The sequence below is a fragment of the Taudactylus pleione genome, unplaced genomic scaffold, assembly GCF_031769625.1.
Source record: "Taudactylus pleione unplaced genomic scaffold, aTauple2 ptg000602l, whole genome shotgun sequence".
NCBI classification, from domain to species: Eukaryota; Metazoa; Chordata; class Amphibia; order Anura; family Myobatrachidae; genus Taudactylus; species Taudactylus pleione.
The window spans coordinates 3,043,589-3,064,209 of record NW_028285004.1 but is presented as its reverse complement, the minus strand read 5'-3'; the positions used below and the strand labels follow the sequence as shown (position 1 = coordinate 3,064,209).

The following is a 20,621-nucleotide window of genomic DNA, read 5'->3' as shown; positions in this document are numbered from 1 at the left end:
CCTCTAAGTATGTAGATGTTTTAGTGTCTATGGATATGAGGATGAGAAACAGCGGCGTCCCGCTATTCTCAATAGGAGGTACCTCAATAGAGCGTCCAAACGTCCTGTGTGTTGATAGTGTGCGTTGCACGGGGTGATGCTGTGATGGTGCGGCGGTGGCTGGCTTCGGCTGGCAGCAGGGATCACTCTGTGCTGCGGTGCTCTGGACCATGCAAACATGGACACTATGCCTGTTTCCAGAGTTAGGTCCGTGCGCGTGTCTGAGTGTGCCGGCAAGTGTTTCGACCTAGTTGGTCTTCCTCTGGGAATATACAATATATTGTATACTCCCAGAGGAAGACCAACTAGGTCGAAACGCATTTGACACAGAACACCCAGAACTTATCCACTTTACTCACAGTGCCCCAGGACCTGTATCCACCTGTAAATTGAATATTTCATTGCGAGAACGCCACCGAAAGGAGACCGCAGCAAGGGCGCCAACGCACCCACGCACCCGACAGGAAGATCAACAAGGCAGAGAGCTGAGAGCATCTCCGGGTAAGTATCCTCTGTTGTAGGAGTGTCTGCGGCCCCCGGCTCTCCAGAGCTAGGACCGCTGCTCACCTCCTCTCACTGCTTGCTGCACACTCAGACACGCGCACAGACCTAACTCTGGAAACAGGGATAGTGTCCGTGTTTGCATGGTCCAGAGTACCGCAGCACAGAGTGATCCCCGCTGCCAGCCACCGCCGCACCATCACAGCATCACCCTGGGCAACGCACACTATCAACACACAGGATGTTTGGATGCTCTATTGAGGTACCTCCTATTGAGAATAGCGGGACGCCGCTGTTTCTCATCCTCATATCCATAGACGCTAAAACATCTACATACTTAGAGGTGTGATACAGATATCAGGTTGGCACATGGGATTAACCCCTTCAATTCCTACTGTATCATAGGATCAACCGGTGATCTCTCATATTGGAACTGCACAGACCACCACAGGGTGTACAGTCAGGTACACGGTGGGTTGTGCACCCACCATATTGTGCTGATTTACAGTTGATATTGATATTTTTATATGTATACTGTTGCACATTGATGCATGTATTTTCAGAGTTTAAGTAAACATCATATCTATATTTATTGTGTCTAGCATCACTTCCTAAATCATCTACACATTGTGTATGAGTATTATAGAGGTTAGATATAGCTCCTGGCTACTTATACATTTATTATATCTCTAGCCCTCTCATTTTTCAAATAGATATAGGTTGTGTGCAGCACTTGAATCCTTTAATTCAATGCCTTTATAAAGCTGATTTGGCAGAAGGTGCCCCTGAATATCTTGTTGGTAAGCCAGGTCAAAATCTGCACAAGCAGCGGCGAAGATCATTATTGATTTTAAACATCTACCTTACCAATTGGGCTATCTGAAGATATTTGTAGTATTTTGATAGTGGAGACCTGACTCGCTGTGGATCTGGGAAATGGTTATTGATGACTGAACACAAAGCACCTCAATAAGAGTAAAGAGGCCTCTTAACTGTCAGATCAAGAGGCTAAAGCCGGGTACACACTAAGTGATATGTCATCCGATCCAGCGGATCGGACGACATATCATCCACATCGGACAGTGTGTACCGGCTATGTCGCTGATGATACAAGCTCCCATGTATCGTCAGCAACATCAACTGTCAGACCTGCATGCAGTTCCAATGGGTGATATTGTCAGCAGGGGCCATGCTGTCGAATGCAGCATTGCCCCTGCTTTCACTCCGTCGCTTCCTGTATTGGCAAGTGTGTAAGCACTTGCTGATGCCGGTAGCCCACTTGGACCCATTTATAACAAGGTCGGTACACCCTAGACATCATCTAGTGTGTACTGCCCTTTAGATCTGGATTGAGTTGGCACAGTGTGTGAAGCGAGAGATTTTTGGATAGGTACTGCTTATTGGTAATGGTCATACTTTCCTAGGCAAAATCTGAAGGATATCAAGCACCACAGTAGGGCTATAATAGGGGGATAGTCTGAGTTATGGAAATATATCATCTTGGGAAAACAAGGGGAATGGTGAATAAAATAGATACATCAACATTGGCAGAAGCATCCTCTTACAAACTGTCAGTCTGCTCTGTCATGATTACCTCACAACTGAGCTAAGAGTTTGTTGGGCTATTAATCTGAGATATCAAGGGAGTTATATTGACCTTAAATATATTTTTAGTACAGCTGGTATGTGAATACCCAAGTATTTCAAATAAATGTCCCTCCTGGGGGTTTATTTACTAAAGATCGATTTTAGATTCTGTTCAATTTGCCATTCGATTTTGGTTCGGTTTCCATTCGATTTTGATATTGGAGATTTACTAAAGCCAAAATTGAATGTCAAATCAAACAGAAAACTGAATTACACACAAAATTGAATTTAGGCAAAAAATGTATGTTTTCCAACAGTTGAATATAGGATACCTTCATTTACTAACATTCGATTTGCAAATCGAATGTAAATCGAACTCAAAATCGAAATTCAAAACCCCAAATTAATAGAGTAAGGAGAGACAGTTGGGTTGAGTTTCTAAACAGCATTCTCTTGTCTGGAAATTGACTGTGATGCCTTTAAAAGTTCCCAAAAGCATCTGGGGAAGTCTGGCTATATATATAATGGCTGCTGTGCGCCTCCCTGCAGTATCAGGGGAATAACTAGCTCTTTGTGGGCCCCATAGCAAAGGTGCTTACAGGCCCCCTCAATGATGGGGTTCAGCCGACATAGCAGGGCGAACAAAAAAATAGTTTTAAAAAAAATTATAAGTATATACACATGTGTACAGTATAAATATATCCATATAAATGTATATATACATATATATACAGCTTGAGTCTCCCATATCCAAATATATAGTTTAGACACAAAATTATTAAAAATAAAGTATAAAATTACCTTCAGGCTTTGTGTATAAGGTGAATATTAAACAAAAATTAATTTCATGTATATACACAAACATTGCTTGAGCCATAAAATTATTTAAAATATTTTATAAAATTACCTGCAGGCTGTTTATATAAGGTGTATATAATGCACAACTGCATGCTGTGTTTAGATTTGGGTCCCATTCCAAAGATATTTCATTAAGGTAAGCAATTATTCCAAAATATGGAATATTCCGATATCCAAAATACCCCTGCTCCCAAGCATTTTGGATATGGGAGACTCAGCCTACATATATATATATATATTCCATAGACAAAAAACGTTACGGTTTCACATGTCCCATTAAGGCTGCTTAGACATGATCTGAAAATTCACAAAATCTTTTGATTTTCTGCCACTCAAACTCCAAAAAGCAATGAAATTACGATAATTAAGGCTGATGCCTTAATGGACGTGTTCCTTGCGCAATACCGATATGGAATGCCATCACACAGTGTGGTTAACTGCAGATTCAGCGCTTTCACAGAATGAGATTGCTGTCACTCACAAAATGGTGGAGCTGCTAATTCACAGAATTGTGTGCTCATTGGAATACACACATGCAGTCTATGCAACTGAGGTTTGAGCAGTTATGTGGCTCCCACATGCCACTCAGTGCCCACAATCGTCCCATTTGATCACCAAAACAATCTCACTGGCTTCCAACATCCTTCTCACTGCATATATTTATCTCATTTAGAATACACATTCAGCTCCCTTATTTTTAAAAATATCATACTCTGTCTATGCATGTACACTTTCTTCCCCTATATGCATCCATGCTGCTATATATTCCAAAATCCCTACTGCTGTGTGGTCTCCCAAGTGTGCTAGTCTGTGTTCCCTCATCCGCACCAATGTTTTTCCCTAGCCAGACCGCCCTGCATCCGCGCCTTCTCCACAGCCACGTTGCTGTCTTTCTCTCATATGTAGCACTCTTTCTTCCTCCATCTGCAGTACTCTGGTCCCCCAACCATGCAACTCTGTCTCCCCCCACAACCCACACCACTCTGTCTTCCTCCCCATCCACACCAATCTGTCTTCCCCAATCCCTAGTGCTGTGTGGTCTCCGAACTATGGTAGTCTGTGTTTTCTCATCTGCACCAATCTGTCTTTTTACATCTGCACTGCCCTGCATCCTTGCCACTCTGGTTACTTCTGCACCACTGCCTTCCCCTAAGTTACGCCGCTGTCTTCCTTTCCTCTGTGGCACTCTTTCTTCCTCCATCTGCACCACTCTGTCCTCCCTAACTGTGCAACTCTGTCTCCTCCCCCCACCCGCACTACTCTGTCTTCCTACCAATCCACACTAATCTGTCATCCCCAATCCCTACTGTTGTGTGTTCTCCTATTTGTACTAGTCTGTATTCCCTTATCTACCCCAATCTGACTTTACCCATCTGCATTGCTCTCTCTCCCCATGTCCATGCCACTCTCTACCCCATCCATGTTGCTGTCCCCCCAAACTGTGCCACTCTGTTTCCCCCCCATCCAGACCACTGTTTTCCACCCATCTGTATTACTTTGGCTACCCCCCTTCTGTATTGCTTAACCTTCCCTCCTCTACATGCCTTTGTGTCTCACCTATCCACGTTGCTGTGTCTCCTCCCCCCGTCCACACCACTTTTATCCCATCTGCACAGCTCTATTTTCTGCTTTGACCTTAGTTGCTCCTTGACAAAGACGCCTGAGGAGCGTCGAAACGCGTAGGTGCTATTACTTGTACTACCCCTGGATCCTCACTGTGCCATCTTGATACCTGTCCTGCTTGGCTATCACCATCAACGCTGCCAGATTCTTCCATGCATGCCCCGAGCCACCTGGCTACTACAGAGCATGGAGACTCTCATTGACTGAGACTACACAAGTTTTCCAGTTCCCCGCACTCGGGTTGAGCTGAGCCGCTGCAAGTCAACGCAGCGCCTGTACAGCCCGGTCCCTCTGCCGAACACCACAAGGGGAAGGTCAGCAATCATCAGCTGTGCCTCCCGCGCTTCACGCTGCAAGCTGTTCGCAGGGACTGAATCCCTCTACCACGGGAGTTACTGCCGCTACAAACAGAGCCGCCATACGGAGATCCAAGCTCCCTAGATAACAGGTGAGAGCTTTCCATCGTGACACCGTATTACAGACCGCTCACCTATTCACAGGCAATATTGGGCTACTTGAATATTTCTCCTGCCATTCAAAGGATACTTTATAATATGGTGGTGATAAGTGTATCAATTTGCATCCTCACTTTTGTTGGATATTATCCTACACAGCCAGCGGGCCCGCAGCCATTCAATTTGGACATTGTTATCTCTACAGTAAGATCACCTATGTGATATTATGCACAGTTTTCTTTAAACAGATTATCCAGGGTTATATGTTTATTTATCCATTATACCGTTTTAATTGTTAATAAATTTGTATATTTTAACACACGAACCTTGTCATATATTATCTATACCCCCTGACACACCGGCTGCTTTTTCTTCATATATTGCATCTTTGTTATTGGGACTGACTATCCCTTTCAGCCGTGTTGTCTCAGGGTGTGTAAATTAACCCTTTTAGCACCTGGATACTCCCCTTTTTTTCTTTATTTATACCAATCCACACTAATCTGTCATCCCCAATCCCTACTGTTGTGTGTTCTCCTATCTGTACTAGTCTGTATTCCCTTATCTACCCCAATCTGACTTTACCTATCTGCATTGCTCTCTCTCCCCATGTCCATGCCACTCTCTACCCCCATCCATGTTGCTGTCCCCCCAAACTGTGCCACTCTGTTTCCCCCCCATCCAGACCACTGTTTTCCACCCATCTGTATTACTTTGGCTACCCCCCTTCTGTATTGCTTAACCTTCCCTCCTCTACATGCCTTTGTGTCTCACCTATCCACGTTGCTGTCTCCTCCCCCCATCCACACCACTTTTATCCCATCTGCACAGCTCTATTTTCTGCTTTGACCATAGTTGCAAAGACTGCATGTGTGTATTCCAATGAGCACACAATTCTATGAATTATCAGCTCCACCATTTTGTGAGTGACAGCCTTAATGGGACATGTGAAACCGTAATCAATAAGTCACAGATGGATGAATGCAGCAGTGAGATATACGCAACTACTGTATGTTAAAAATTGAATGTGTAAAAAAAAAAGTGTAGCCCCGCCCCCCAATAAAACAACCAGCAGCAGGATATGGAGCCCCAGTACTGGTTGTGCTAAATACAGGGGACAAACAACATAGGGGTCCCCGTATGAAACACAACCAGCACTAGGCTTTTCAGAACCAGTCAAATTATGGGGCACAAATGACATAGGGGTCCCCAATACTTAGTGCAACCAGCACTGGTCTCTGAGATGGTCCTGGTTCTGGAAATACAGGGGGAAAAAATGCATAGGGCCCCCTGTATTTACCGGAACCAGCACCGGACCCTTTCTAGCAGGGGGGTGATGCCACAGCCAGGGGAACCCTTTCACAGGGCCCCCCAGCCAAAGCATCACCCCTGACTGCTAGTAAGCCCAGGCCAGGGATCCCTGGGGAGTTGGGGACCCCCCCATTAAAGGGGTCCCCCTCTTCATGGCATCCCAGACCCAGGCAGATAGCCCGGGGCTATCCCCAGCACCCCTGGGTGGTGGTGCTGGGTTGATTTATGTTGTGTGGTGCAAAAGAATATATAAATGTTGTCTTTTGCAGTAGTACTACAGGTACCAGCAGGCATCCCCCGCATACTGGCACTTGTAGAACTACAAGTACCATCAGTCGGGGCACTATGGCTCTGCTGGTACCTATAGTACCCCTGCAAAAGAAATATTAAAATAAAACAGACAGACACTATTTTTAAAAATATTTTATTTAGCAGGACCTTCACCTGGAGTGGCGGCAGCCTGATGCTCTTTAACATGGCTGCCAATTCCCCAAGACTTCTATGGCGTCTTCACTTGGAGGGCAACGGCCTTTAAGCTCTTTTTCCTGGCCGTCACCCATCCAGGGCATACACGGTGTCTTCTGTCTTCAACAGCTCTTCTCTGCTGACTCCCCACTGCCGTCTGAGTGCACGGCAACTCGCGGTGGCAGTATTTAAGCCAGCCGAGGGGGTGGGGCGATGACGTCACGAGCCATGATTGGCTCGCGGCGGCCATCCTTGAATTTCAAAAATGGCGCTTAGGTGCCATTTTTGAAATGGGCACGCTCGGTTCTCACCATTGAATTCAATGGTGAGAACTGCTCATTGGCTGAGAGGCGGAAGGCTTGCCTCTCTCAGCCAATGAGCGCTCCGCACCAGGATTTCTGGACTGATATCCCGCAGCTGAGCTGTCATTCAGGTAGTAGTGTTCTTAGAGAAAACTACTAATGTTCGTAGGCTCGGGTAATTTTTGTATTTTTTTTTTACCAAGACCCAGGATTTGCCTACTTTGGAATGAAGAAGACAGATCCACGCATAGGAGGTTAGTATTACATATTTTATTCCAAGTAATCCATAGGAATGTCTACTGGAGAAGAGGACAGATTGGCTTCAGGGATACTAGGTGAGTATGTGAGATAATGAATGCATGTGTGAGTACATGTGTGCATGCATGTATGTTTTAATAAAATTATACTTTTCTATGGTGCGAGTATTGTGTATTTTTAATATTACTTTTGTTGTGGAACTACAGCTACCAGCATGCCCATAATGCCCCACATGCTGATACTTGTGGTTCTCCACTGCCACTGCCACCTGTAGTCCACCAGTTACAAAAATATTAAAATAACACAACACACTTTAATATTGTAATATTTTATTTTACAGGCCTTCACCTGGGGGATGGCAGCCTTTAAGCTCTTTTACATGGATGCCACCACCCCAGGGATTAGGCATCTTCGCCTGGCAGATGCCAACCCACCAGTGCTTTGGCAACTTCACCTGGTGGGCACCAACCTGCTACGGCTTTGGTGTTTTTGCCTGACAGATGCCAACCTGCCAGGGCTTTGGCATATTCACCTGGCAGGCACCAACCCACCAGGGCTTTGGCATCTTTACCTAGTGGGTGGAAGCCTTTGTCAGCTATCTTACTTGGCCACCACCCACTAGGACTTCAGGCATCTGCGCCTGGCAGGTGCCAACCCGCCAGGGCTTCGGCATCTTTGCCTGGTGGGCACCAACCCACTAGGACTTCTGGCATCTTCGCCTGGTGAATGCCCACCCGCCAGGGCTTCAGTGTCTTTGCCTAGTGGGTGGCAGCCTGTGTTAGCTCTTTTCATGTCTGCCTCTTACTAAGACTTCTGGTGTCTTCGCCTGGCGGGCATCAACCTGCCAGGGCTTCGGCGTCTTCACCTGGTGGGCACCAACCTGCCAGGGCTTCTGGTGTCTTTGCCTGGTGGGTGCCAACCCGCCAGGGCTTCGGCGTCTCCACCTGGTGGGCACCAACCCGCCAGGGCTTCTGCGTCTTTGCCTGGCGGGGCCCACCTGCCAGGGCTTCTGGCATCTTTACCTGGGGGTGGCTGCCACCTCCCCAGGGCTTCAGTGGTCCTATTCTTTGAAATTCAAAGATGGCCGCCATGAGCAAATCATGGCTCGCGACATCATCGTCAGCAGCACCCGGCAGCTGCGGGATCGGCGCCTGTTCGGGTGTCGGCGGCAGCCCTGGATCCGAGAGGATGCAGTCTCCGCCAGCCATTCTGCCGAGTACGGCAGTGGCGCCCATTTCAAAATGGGAACCAGCCCCTCCACCAATGCCCTTACTGCTGCCGCTGGGTCCCGCCGCTACCCGTGACCAGCTGACACCCACGTCCCACCGCTTACACCGTCGACACCCGTTCTACCACCGATGTCCCCACCGCTGCCCCTGTGTCCTCGCCGCTGCTACCATTGGTGTTTTCCAGCGCCGCCATTGCCCACAAATGACGGCCATCTTTGTGCACCCAATTGAAACCACAATGAAAACACCTGCTGGAGGCTTCTATTGAGGCTGTGAAACAAGTTGAAAAGTCCTATCTTTATAATGGTGCATTCTTGAGGTAATAGTTTAAAAGCTGTAACTTTCTAATTTACCTAAACCCCAAAAGCACGTACCCTGGCACAATAGCACCTAATAAAACAAACCTCAAGTCTAAATTCGCCACCTACCCTGAGTTTTGCCTTCCCCAAAAAAAACAATAGACTACAGCAGAAAAGGGTTCCTAATTGAGAATGAAAGAAAAATGTGACAGTTGGAGCTTTAGATTACTACCAAATCTAGCATGCAGCACCCAGTGACAGTTCTACCTGGCCATGCCAAATTTCAGATCCATACCTCTAATAGCTTTTGAGGTGTAGCCCCTTGAATCCCCTGCCCCCCCCACCTTCGGAATTCTCTATGGAGAAATCCATTTTTTTAGATGCAGCCTTAATAATATACATATATGTATATACATATAAACATATATATACAGTCAGGTCCATAAATATTGGGACATTGACAGAATTTTCAGATTTTAGCCTCTATTCACCACCACAATGGTTTTGAAATGAAACAAACAAGATGTGCTTTAACTGCAGACTTTCAGATTTAATTTGAGGGTGATTACATCCAAATCGGGTGAACAGTGTAGGAATTACAACAGTTTCAATATGTGCCTCCCACTTTTTAAGGGGCCAAAAGTAATGGGACTATCAACTCAAAAGCTATTTCATGGACAGGTATGGGCTATTCCCTCATTATTTCATTATCAATTAAGCAGGTAAAAGGTCTGGAGTTGATTCTAGGTGTGACATTTGCATTTGGAATCAGTTGCTGTCGACTCTCAATATGAGATCCAAAGAGCTGTCACTATCAGTGAAGCAAGCCATAATTAGACTGAAAAATCAAAACAAACCCATCAGAGAGATAGCAAAAACATTAGGTGTGGCCAAATCAACTGTTTGGAACATTCTTAAAAAGAAAGAACGCACCGGAGAGCTCAGCAACACCAAAAGACCCGGAAGACCACGGAAAACAACTGTGGTGGATGAGAAAATAATTATTTCCCTGGTGAAGAAAAACCCCATCACAACAGTTGGCCAAATCAAGAACACTCTCCAGGAGGTAGATGTATATGTGTCAAAGTCAACAATCAAGAGAAGACTTCACAAGAGTGAATATAGAGGGTTCACCACAAGATGCAAACCATTGGTGAGCCACAAAAACAGGAAGACCAGATTAGAGTTTGCCAAACAACATCTAAAAAAGCCATTACAGTTCTGGAACAACATCCTATTGACAGATGAGACAAAGATCAACTTGTACCAGAGAGATGGGAAGAGAAGAGAAGGAAAGGAACTGCTCATGATCCAAAACATACCACCTCATCAGTCAAGCATGGTGGTGGTAGTGTCATGGCGTGGGCATGTATGGCTGCCAATGGAACTGGTTCCCTTGTATTTATTGATGATGTGACTGCTGACTAAAGCAGCAGAATGAATTCTGAAGTGTTTTGGGCAATATTATATGCTCATATTCAGTCAAATGCTTCAGAACTCATTGGACAGCTCTTCACAGTGCAGATGGACAATGACCCGAAGCATACTGCAAAAGCAACCAAAGAGTTTTTTAAGGCTAAAAAGTGGAATGTTATGCAATGGCCAAGTCAATCCCCTGACCTGAATCCGATTGAGCATGCATTTCACTTGATGAAGACAAAACTGAAGGGAAAATGCCCCAAGAACAAGCAGGAACTGAAGACATTTGCAGTAGAGGCCTGGCAGAGCATCACCAGGGATGAAACCCAGCGTCTGATGTCTATGCGTTCCAGACTTCAGGCTGTAATTGCCTGCATAGGATTTGCAACAAAGTATTAAAAAGTGAAAGTTAGATTTAGGATTGTTTAGTTTGTCCCATTACTTTTGGCCCCTTAATAAGTGGGAGGCACATATAGAAACTATTGTAATTCCTACACCGTTCACCTGATTTGGATGTAATTACCCTCAAATTAAATCTGAAAGTCTGCAGTTAAATCACATCTTGTTTGTTTCATTTCAAAGCCATTGTGGTGGTGAATAGAGGCCAAAATATGAAAATTCTGTCAATGTCCCAATATTTATGGACCTGACTGTATATATATAGGTATAAATATATACCGTATATATACAGTATATATATATATATATATATGTGTATTTAAGATGAGCATATTATATTTATGAAGAAATTATAAATAATTTCACTTTTCTAGAGTGTTTCCAGTTTTTCCCCCTGTTATTTAGTGTGCATGTCATACATTTGGCCCAATAGGAAGCAATGAGGAAGTTGATTTCGATTTTGCATTCAATTTAATTGTGATTTGAGGTTTGATTTTGGAAGGGATTTCATAAACTGAAAATTCCTTCTTAAAATCGACCAAAATCGAATGCAAAATAGGAATACCGGTTGAGTCTCCCTTATCCAAATATTCCGAAATACGGAATATTTTTAGCATGACTGCGATAATGAAACCTTTGCTTTTTGATGGTTCAATGTACACAAACTTTATTTAAGACACAAAAGTATTTAAAATAAAGTATAAAATAACCTTCAGGCTGTGTGTATAAGGTTTATATGAAACATAAATTAATTTCATGTATGTGCACAAACTTTGTTTGAGCCACAAAATTATTGAAAATATTGTATAAAATTACCTGCAGGCTGTGTGTATAAGGTGTATATAACACACAAATGCATTCTGTGTGTATATTTGGGCCTCATTCCCAAAATATTTCATTATGGCATGCAATTATTCCAAAATACGGAATATTCCGATATCCAAAATACCCCTGGTCCCAAGCATTTTGGATATGGGAGCCTCAACCTGTATTAGTAAATAAGGAATTTGTTAAGGGATTTTGCAGTTCGATTTAAGGTCCTGATTCAGAGGAGCTCGCTATCTGTGCAGCTTGTGCGGGCGGCCTGGCGATGGTCACGATTATAATGACTATCAGGCTTGCGACGAGACCCTTGTGGTAGGGTCTCATCCACCGCAAGCCCCAGTAAACTTCCTGCTCTAATAGAGCAGGAAGTTCACTACTGACATCACGTGTGATGTCAGTAGGGCCGCCCACAAATGGCACGCATTCCTTCGTGAATGCTTCCATTTGTGCAGCCACCCCCCCGACCCGCCTACAAAACACGTACTGCCCGACCATCGACCCGCTTGTGAGCGCTATGTGCTAGCGAACGTGTCTGTAGCAGGCCCTAAATTCGAATTCGGTTGATTTTATCGATTCATAAAACTTTAGTAAATTTACCCCCTAGTATATTAGAAGTACCTTGAAGTCTAGAGGTAGAGACTCTGATTTGGTAGCATTTAGCTTATAATAGGAAGCCATATTAAACTTGTCTAAAACATCATGTACGGTTAGCAGTGAAGACTGCTGGTGACAAAAAAGCAAAACAAAATCCAGAAATATACACACTATGTGAATCTCGTTAAGTACTATTAAACTTGATAGTAGAGATAAGAGAACCAAACCCACCTGAACATAAGAATCCGAATAGGATATAACTCAGGCTTGGGTTTTCCCACCAAACTCGGAATCCAAAACGAGGCAAAATGTCATCCTCCCGCTGTTGGATTCTCGTGGATTTTGGAATCTATAAAGATCCCCGGTCATTTGCGCCATTTCACTCCGACTGTGGAGAGTGTAGTGAACAGACATGGTGTTTCCATCCAAGAATGCTCTGTCCTCCAGGGGTGCTCTGCCCATCCATCAAAGGGCTGCTGTGTCCTCCAGGGGTGCTCTGTCAGTCTAGGGGTGCCCTGTCCATCCATCAAGGGGATGTTGTGTCCTCCAGGGATGCTTTGTTGGTCATGGGGTGCTCTGTCCATCCATCAATGGGCTACTGTGTTCGCCAATGGTGCCTAGTTTATAAAAAATAAAAGCTAATATAATTTAAAAAAATTATAATTTTTTTGTGCTGTACCCCAGTGTACTATATTATAATTTTTTTTACTGTGATGTTGCCGGTCAGACCTGCAGTGTAATATTCATATGTAATACTCACACATGTATTGTGACACTTTAGGTGGTACCCCAAATTAATTCAAGCATTTTGAACTGTAAGTGGTACCATGGTGTAATATTCATACATGTATTGTGACACTGTAGGTGGTACTGTAGATTAATATTCATTTGTGTATTGTCACACTGTAGGTCAGGGGTCTTCAACCTTTTACACAGTGTGGGCCACATTAAAAAATTAAATGAAGATCAAGGGCCACTAAGCTATATGCCACACAGTAGCACAATCTTGATTCACCCAATACACATTACACCACATAGTCATGTCACTTATTCATGTATGACACACAACAGTGCCCCTTTTATGCAATGCCCACATTTGTGCCCTTTATACACAATGCCCACAGTAGTGCCCCTTATACAATGCCCACAGCAGTAGTGCCCCTTACACATAAAGCCCACACCAGTAGAGCCCCTAATGCAATGCCCACTGTAGTGGTGTCCCTTATGCAGTGCCCCCAGTAGTGCCCCTTATGTAGTGCCTCCAGCAGTAGTGCCCCTTATGCTGTGCCCTCAAGTTGTGGTAGTGCCCCATGTGTAGTGCCCCCAGTAGTGGTAGTGCCCCATGTGTCTTGCCTTTAGTAGTGGTAGTGCAGTGCCCCTTATGCAGTTCCCAGTGGTAATGTTTCTTATGTAGTGCCCCCAGTAGTGGTAGTACCACTTATTCAGTGCCCCCAGTAGTGCTGCCCCTTATGTAGAACCCCCAGTGGTAATGCAATTTATGCAGTGTCCTCAGTAGTGGTAGTGCCCCTTATGTAGTGCCCCCATGAGTGGTGCCCATTTGCAGTGTCCCCTATACAATACCCCCATTAGTGGTGCCCCAGTATTAGTGCCACCAGTAGTAATGCCTCCCATACTAGTGCCTCTAATAGAAATGCCCCTAGTAGTAGAGCCTCTAATAGTAATGCCCCCTAGTACTAGTGCCCCTAATAGTAAAGCCCCCTAGTAGTAGTGAAGTCATGGGTTGAAGACCCCTGCTGTAAGTGGTACCCCAAGTTCATCCATGTACTGTGACACTGTAGGTGGTACCACAGTGTAATATTCATAAATGTATTGTGACACTGTAAGTGGTACCTCAATTTCATCCAAGTATTGTGACACTGTAAGTGGTACTGCAGTGTAATGTTCATACATGTATGGAGACACTGTAGGTCACAATATGGACAACAATTGTCAAGCCATCTGTACCCTCTGTAAAGCCAGAGTAAGTAGAGGTAGGGACCTTAACCATCTAGGAACCTCCTCCCTGTTACATCATTTGCAGTAAGTGAATGGAACATTTTTGGGAAAATCAGAAACTGGTGTTAAAAAAATAACAACAGACAATCCAGCATCAGTTAGCTCCCTTTCATCAGCTAGATCCCAGCACCTGCAATCTCCACCGCCAACACCTTTGTCATCAATATCCTCACTAATGATCGGAGGTAGTTCTGGATCCAGGATAAGGCTAGGTGACTCCTCCCTTATCCTGTATTCCTCAGAAGAATCCTTGAGCACTAGGCCTGCTGCTGCTGCTGGGGGTGGATCTTCATTCCAGGAAGGAACCAAGAAGTCTACTTGTAGTAGTATTTAAAAAAAAAACAATTGACTGTCATACTTGCTTCCTCTATCAAAGGATTGTTTAACAGCTGTCACCTAGTTGCACAGCAAATCATTGACTCCATGTCAGCTGTGCTAGTATTACATGGTGAAATAATAGAAATTGGGGATGATAGTGTGGAGGACATGCAAAAGGAGGATAAGGGGGATATTTGTGTCCCATATGATGCTAATGAGGATGTTGATGATGAGGATGTTGTTTATGTAAATCAGTCACCAGTGGCAACAGTTCTTGCTTGTGATAAAAAGAAAGCCATTGGCATGCCTGGGCATAAGACCAGAAAAATCACGTCTTGAGTGTGGAATTATTTTAACCCAAATCCTGACAACAGTTGTGAAGGCATCTGTACCATTTATGAAGCCAAAGTTAGTAGAGGTACAGTAGGGACATTAACCATCTAGGCACCTCCTCCCGGTTACATCACATCTCTACTTGATATTGGGTCAACATATTAGCTATACCGAAAGGGTTGAGGTATTTCTAGCCAGGATAGTTTAGTGAGTGCTTAATTCTGTTGCAGGCCCATTGGCCACTTCATTTTCTGGCCAGAAGTCTACTCGCTTTGTTTCCTGCAGTATGAAACTTGTGCCAGAGTTTTCTCAGAACAGATTGCATTTTGGCTACAATAAGTTTTTAGAGTTGTAAAATAATGGCATTGATTTTTCTCTTGAGAGCTTTAAAGGGAAGTTTTTGTTTCAGTGATTCTAGAGAGTCAAGTTTATTTTTAATTTCAATTTGTATTTTCAGTTGTTATTTCTTCAGTTGGCCACCCTTTTGAATGGCACTAACTTTAAGGATCACTTTTTTCAGGCACACCAATAATTAATTATAGAGATGTTTGATGGGGAATATGTAGCTATGTAAAGAGCTAGTAAATCCATCAGGACTTGAAATCCATCAAGAGATTGCAGCAGGCAACAGTCTCTATAGCCAAAATAAGGGTGCATGGAAATGGGAGTCCAAAACCCACATTAGGGGGGCATGATCGAACCACAGGATGGGTAATATTTTAACAAGCTTGCTAAGCTGGAGGGCACATTTGTCTGATAGTATGAGATCAACCCTAGAATAGGAGTTATGAATTGAAAATCTTAAAAAAGTGTAGTTTCTTTTCTTTGGAGAATATGTATGCCTAACATTGTATAAGTTAAATTCTGGCATGAGTTTCTTAAAGGCAACTTAGGTCTCAATGGGGAGAGAGATGTGTGTGTTGTTGATATGTGTATACCATTTGTAGTAGAACACAGGTTAAATAATAGACACTAGCTCAGGACTTAACCAGGAGTTTGGTTTATTATAGTGTAATAGTATGTTTGTACAGCCATACTCACAGTTACACACACACAATATCCTGGATGGAGTGGAGCTTGAGCAGAGCATACAGAGGACCAGCAGGTCATTTATGAGGGAAGCGGTGCAGTAATATAGCAATATTTGCAGGATATATGCAGGATATATTGCAGGGTCACCATAACTAAATGGAACATGTCCTTGTCCCACTGTGGCACTCTAACACAGTAACAAGACTGCAATGCACATGCACAGACCAGGTGGTGGCCATCTTGGTAACAATGAATACTTGACTTATGGAGCATTCATGGAGACAGCACAGTAGCACACTCCATATTTCAACACATATACGTTGAGATTTATCTATTTTATGAACGGTAAACAGGCCATGTTAAAATTTTTCAATATAAGTAGTTTGTCTTTTCTAATCTTTTGAATATCCTCAAAGACCTCTCAGACAAATGGAACCTGATGGATATTGAGGGTGTAGAGGGAAATCAAAGTGATCACTTTACCATCCAAGGGATCCTTCTGTTAGTGCCACAGGTGCTTTCAACATTCAACATTTCTTTCCCTGGTACTCACCGACCAGGAGTGCCATAAGGGGTCCAGAGCTACTCAGCAATGGGCAGTTTATCGCTAGGTGCAGAGACTCAATTATTTATTCTGATCTTCCTCTATAGCAGCCAATCAGCGGGTAAAGCATGCTGGAACTTAGTAGTTTCACATCAGCTGGAGAGCCACAGGTTGGCCAGGCCTGTTCTATAGTATCAGGCTAGATGCTGAGTAGCACTATGGTGATACATTAAAAAAAATCTAAATAACTCTTTATTTGGACTTCACTTATAAAATATATGACACATTTGAATAAAATATATTAAAAATTCAGATATTAATAAATGCAATAGATAAAATAATTTCTTTAAGCAACAGATATGAGGGGCACTGTTGAATATTCAAATGTATTTATATGGTTTCTTCCACAAGGAAATGCTTTAGCCCCTTGAGGAAAACTTGTTCAGACCTTTAGTCGTTTTTATGGATTTGTAGTCTGAAGTTTGAATATGTTTTATTAAAATGTGTCATATATCTTATACTTGAAGTCCACAGTAAGAGTAATTTATACATTTAATGTATCACCATAGCATTGATCTTGTTTGTTTTTAGTTCAATTTGCACATCCCTGATGAATAAAATACTGTAGAAGGCTTAAGACATCTCCATATCTATGCTGGTTTTGTTTAATATTTTTAATGCAGGTGGGGTTATCTTTGTGTGATGCTAAGTAGCACTTGGCCATTGCATAATGCAATGGTTAAACCAGTTGTTTTACATCCAATTTTATCTTGTAGTTTGGCCTAAACCCACCCCTTTATGACACCATGAACTTGTTTTTGCACATGTATGTCTGTGCTTATGGTAATCTTCATTGATTAATGCATTGATAGCACAATTTTGTTCCTAATGACAAGAGTAGTTTGTCAAACATGAGCTGATCAAGTTATTATTTGCAACAGGAAGATTGTAAATTTATACACCCTAATATTATACCAATTTACATTGTATTAAATGAAATACCAAACTGGATGGAAAAACCACTTATAAATACAGTTTAAGAAGGAAATACAATATGAAACTGTAAAGGATTTGAAGGTGGGGTTGGGTATGAAATCCTGGAGGCCGATGCTGGAAGCCCGAACAAGTACCCTATCCCTACCCCGCCTAACCCTCCCTTAGTGGTGCCTAACCCTAAAACTCCCAGGGTTGTACCTAACCCTAAGTCCCCCTGGGGGGTGCCTAAACCTCACCCCCCTTCCCACACACTAAACCTAACCCTCCCGGGGGGTGTCTAGCCCTAACCTTCCCCCCGGTGGTGACTAACCCTAACCCTCTTCCCCAGTCTAACCTTAACCCTCCCCAGGGGGTGCCTAACCCTAAGTCCCCCCTGGGTAGCCTAAACCTAACCCTCCCTCCCAGTGGCTAACGCTGACCCTGTCCCCATTTAGCTTTGTTCGGGAAGCCATCTGTCGGGATTCCGTCGTCAGGCTAAAGATAGGTGTCGGGATATCTTTGGTCCTGAATCGGAATTTCGACTCTGGGATTCCGTCAGATGGCTACCCGGGCATTGGTATTTTGACTACATCCCTGTAGGTGAATAGCCTCAGTAATAAATTAATTGAGTTTGGGTTAGGATAATATAAAAATGTGCCTTAATGGGGAACTAATTAATATGTGTTAATTTATTGAAGGTCCAAAAAATATTTATGAACAAATTACTTTTTTTTTTCTTTTAGTTAGGACTATACAAAATGCATGGCATAATCAGTTGTAGGTGGAAGAAATAATGTGTCACTATCAGGATATGATGGGGGTCTTACTCCTGCAGTAGATGGCAGCAAATTTTAAATTACATTGGATGCCTTTATTACAAGTAATTGTATATTTAGCTACAACTAGTGTAAGATGTTACTGAGTGAACTGATAATTTATTACATTAAAATTGTTGGGGTCAGAAAGAATGTAAGTGGAAACACAATGGTCACACTGGAGGTTTTGTTTTGACTTCCTCTCGAGTAGCAGAATTTATGAGTTGAACTGTATCAATTGATAATGTGCGTTTGCTGCAGGGAAAAAAAACAGAGTATTTACCCAATAATTAAAAAGAGATTTAGTTGGTGAAAGAGCTAAACACTTTGTATGGTGAGTCTTTTTGAATGCACAAATCACCTTAATTTTTTTTTTTGCACAATCAATTATGTGCTTATTTTTCAATCATCACTTTCATTGGGATAACTTCTGTTCAATTACTGTAGTCATGATTTATATAGGAAAGTACATGTATAAAAGTACATGCATATGATACATATAAAGCAATATAATTAGAAAATACAAATGTAACATGTGAAATAAACAGTTCCAATGGTCCCTTACTGTCAAGATTCCATTAAATCATATAAAAAGTTGTAGGCATGTAGAGAATAATCCAAAAGTGATAGTGGGCACAACGTTGAAGTAACATTGTGTTTTTGACATCAAATACATTTAAATAAAATACTGCATTCCTAAAAAGTGTTTCATATATTCTGTGTGATGAATATGAAATGGAGGAATGGAAGAATGCACAAGTATAACTTTGTGTATTCCCTAGTGCTGATATAGGTACAATTGTGCAAAATAAATTAAATATTTCCAGTTTTTAAATTACCTTCTTTGCCTAGTGCCATCTTATATTATATTTAAAAACACATCACACATGTTTTAAATAAGAATTTGATTTTGTGCGATATGTTTCTTGCCACAAGGCAGACTTTACAAGCACAGATTTTTTAATTTATTTTTTCCCTGCAGCTGCTAAGTTAATTTTCCAACAAAAAAGGAGGTTATTCATCCTTGCCTACAGTAAATGGCAGAAGCCAGCAGAAACATCCATTAGTTTGTCAAGAACACACTTTGTCTTGATGTCCCTACATGTATATTAAATTGCCCTTAATTCATTCCTATTGTGCTATGAGCTGTTACAGTTTTAAAAGATGCATCAGTGATAGTTCAGACAAATTAAAGCAATATTGCTGTTTGTTTCATGATACAGTAGTATATAATAATTGTACAAAGCAACAATTGGGCTGCATCAAAACATATGGTGACTATAACATTTACAGTATACATTATTGTAATTACACTGAAAAGATAAACGTAACAACAAACCCACTATTTGCAGCCAATCTGTTAGCATAAAGTACATATTCAATACAGTAATGAAAAACCTATGTACAAAGATATTCATCTTTCTGTATGACAACACTGAAATCTAGCAGGTACAACAATCATTTCTATCTGATGGCAAAGTAAAAGCAGAAAAGAATGATATGGAGGACTTCATCGATGAGAAAAAAGTTAATCATAGCCAGGGCCGTAACTAGGGTGGTGCGACCAGTGCCATGGCACAGGGCACCGCAGAGCAGGTGGCACTGTTTGGGCCTGTCAATTTTCCTGTTTATTATGATTCTCACTTGTAGCTTCCTCTTCTTTTATCCCCAGCATCTCCTGGCCTCCCCTCTCTCTTCCCTGGCCCTTCCCCATGAGGTCATGGCCCTTTTTCAGCTGCATTATCTTATGTCCCTATTTACAAAATGGGGAGGGGAACAATGCTCTCTCTGGCACAGGACACCAAAAAGTCTATTTACGGCTCTGATCTTAGCATGATGTACTATGAAATTACATTTGTAAAAAGCCAAAGAACAAGAAGCACAAGAATTCATCTTATCCTCAAAATTGGTTAATTAATAATGCTAACTGTGTTAGTTGGTTAAGAAATTGGATGTGCAAACTTTGTTATACTGTATCTATTGCTACTTTTTGACACTATAATATTCCAATACCATAAGTAATCAGGGCAGTTTTAAGCTTAAGAGCTCCCCAAGGGAGAGATTTTTTATCCAAATCCAGAATCAAACTGGGGGTGTCCAGTGGTACCATCTATAAATTACATTTATTGGCCTTTTTCTAGTCATTGACCTTGCCTGCAGCCTCACTATACAGTAATACTCACTGAAACTGACCATGGGTAGAGGATAATTCAACAATGAACAGCCTGAGGGAACCTTCCTGTCATCCATCAGGTTGTGGCATTTCCCGATTTATTAGAACATGAATGAACCACATGACTTTTTTAAGTTTTCTCATTGCTTTTTCTTCAGAGGGAAGTCAAGAGACCCGGGGGGTAATTTATATTCATGTAAATGTTGCCTGATGTTTTTAAGTAGCAGCCATTTAAAATGCAAAATGAGCAT

General features: G+C 42.5%; 1 long non-coding RNA gene across 1 annotated transcript in view; it reads right to left on the bottom strand.

Moving 5' to 3' along the window:
• LOC148480742 (uncharacterized) overlaps nt 1–20,621 on the bottom strand; it is a 64,524-nt gene that overhangs the window by 33,330 nt on the left and 10,573 nt on the right. The gene's annotated exons all lie outside the window — the stretch shown is intronic.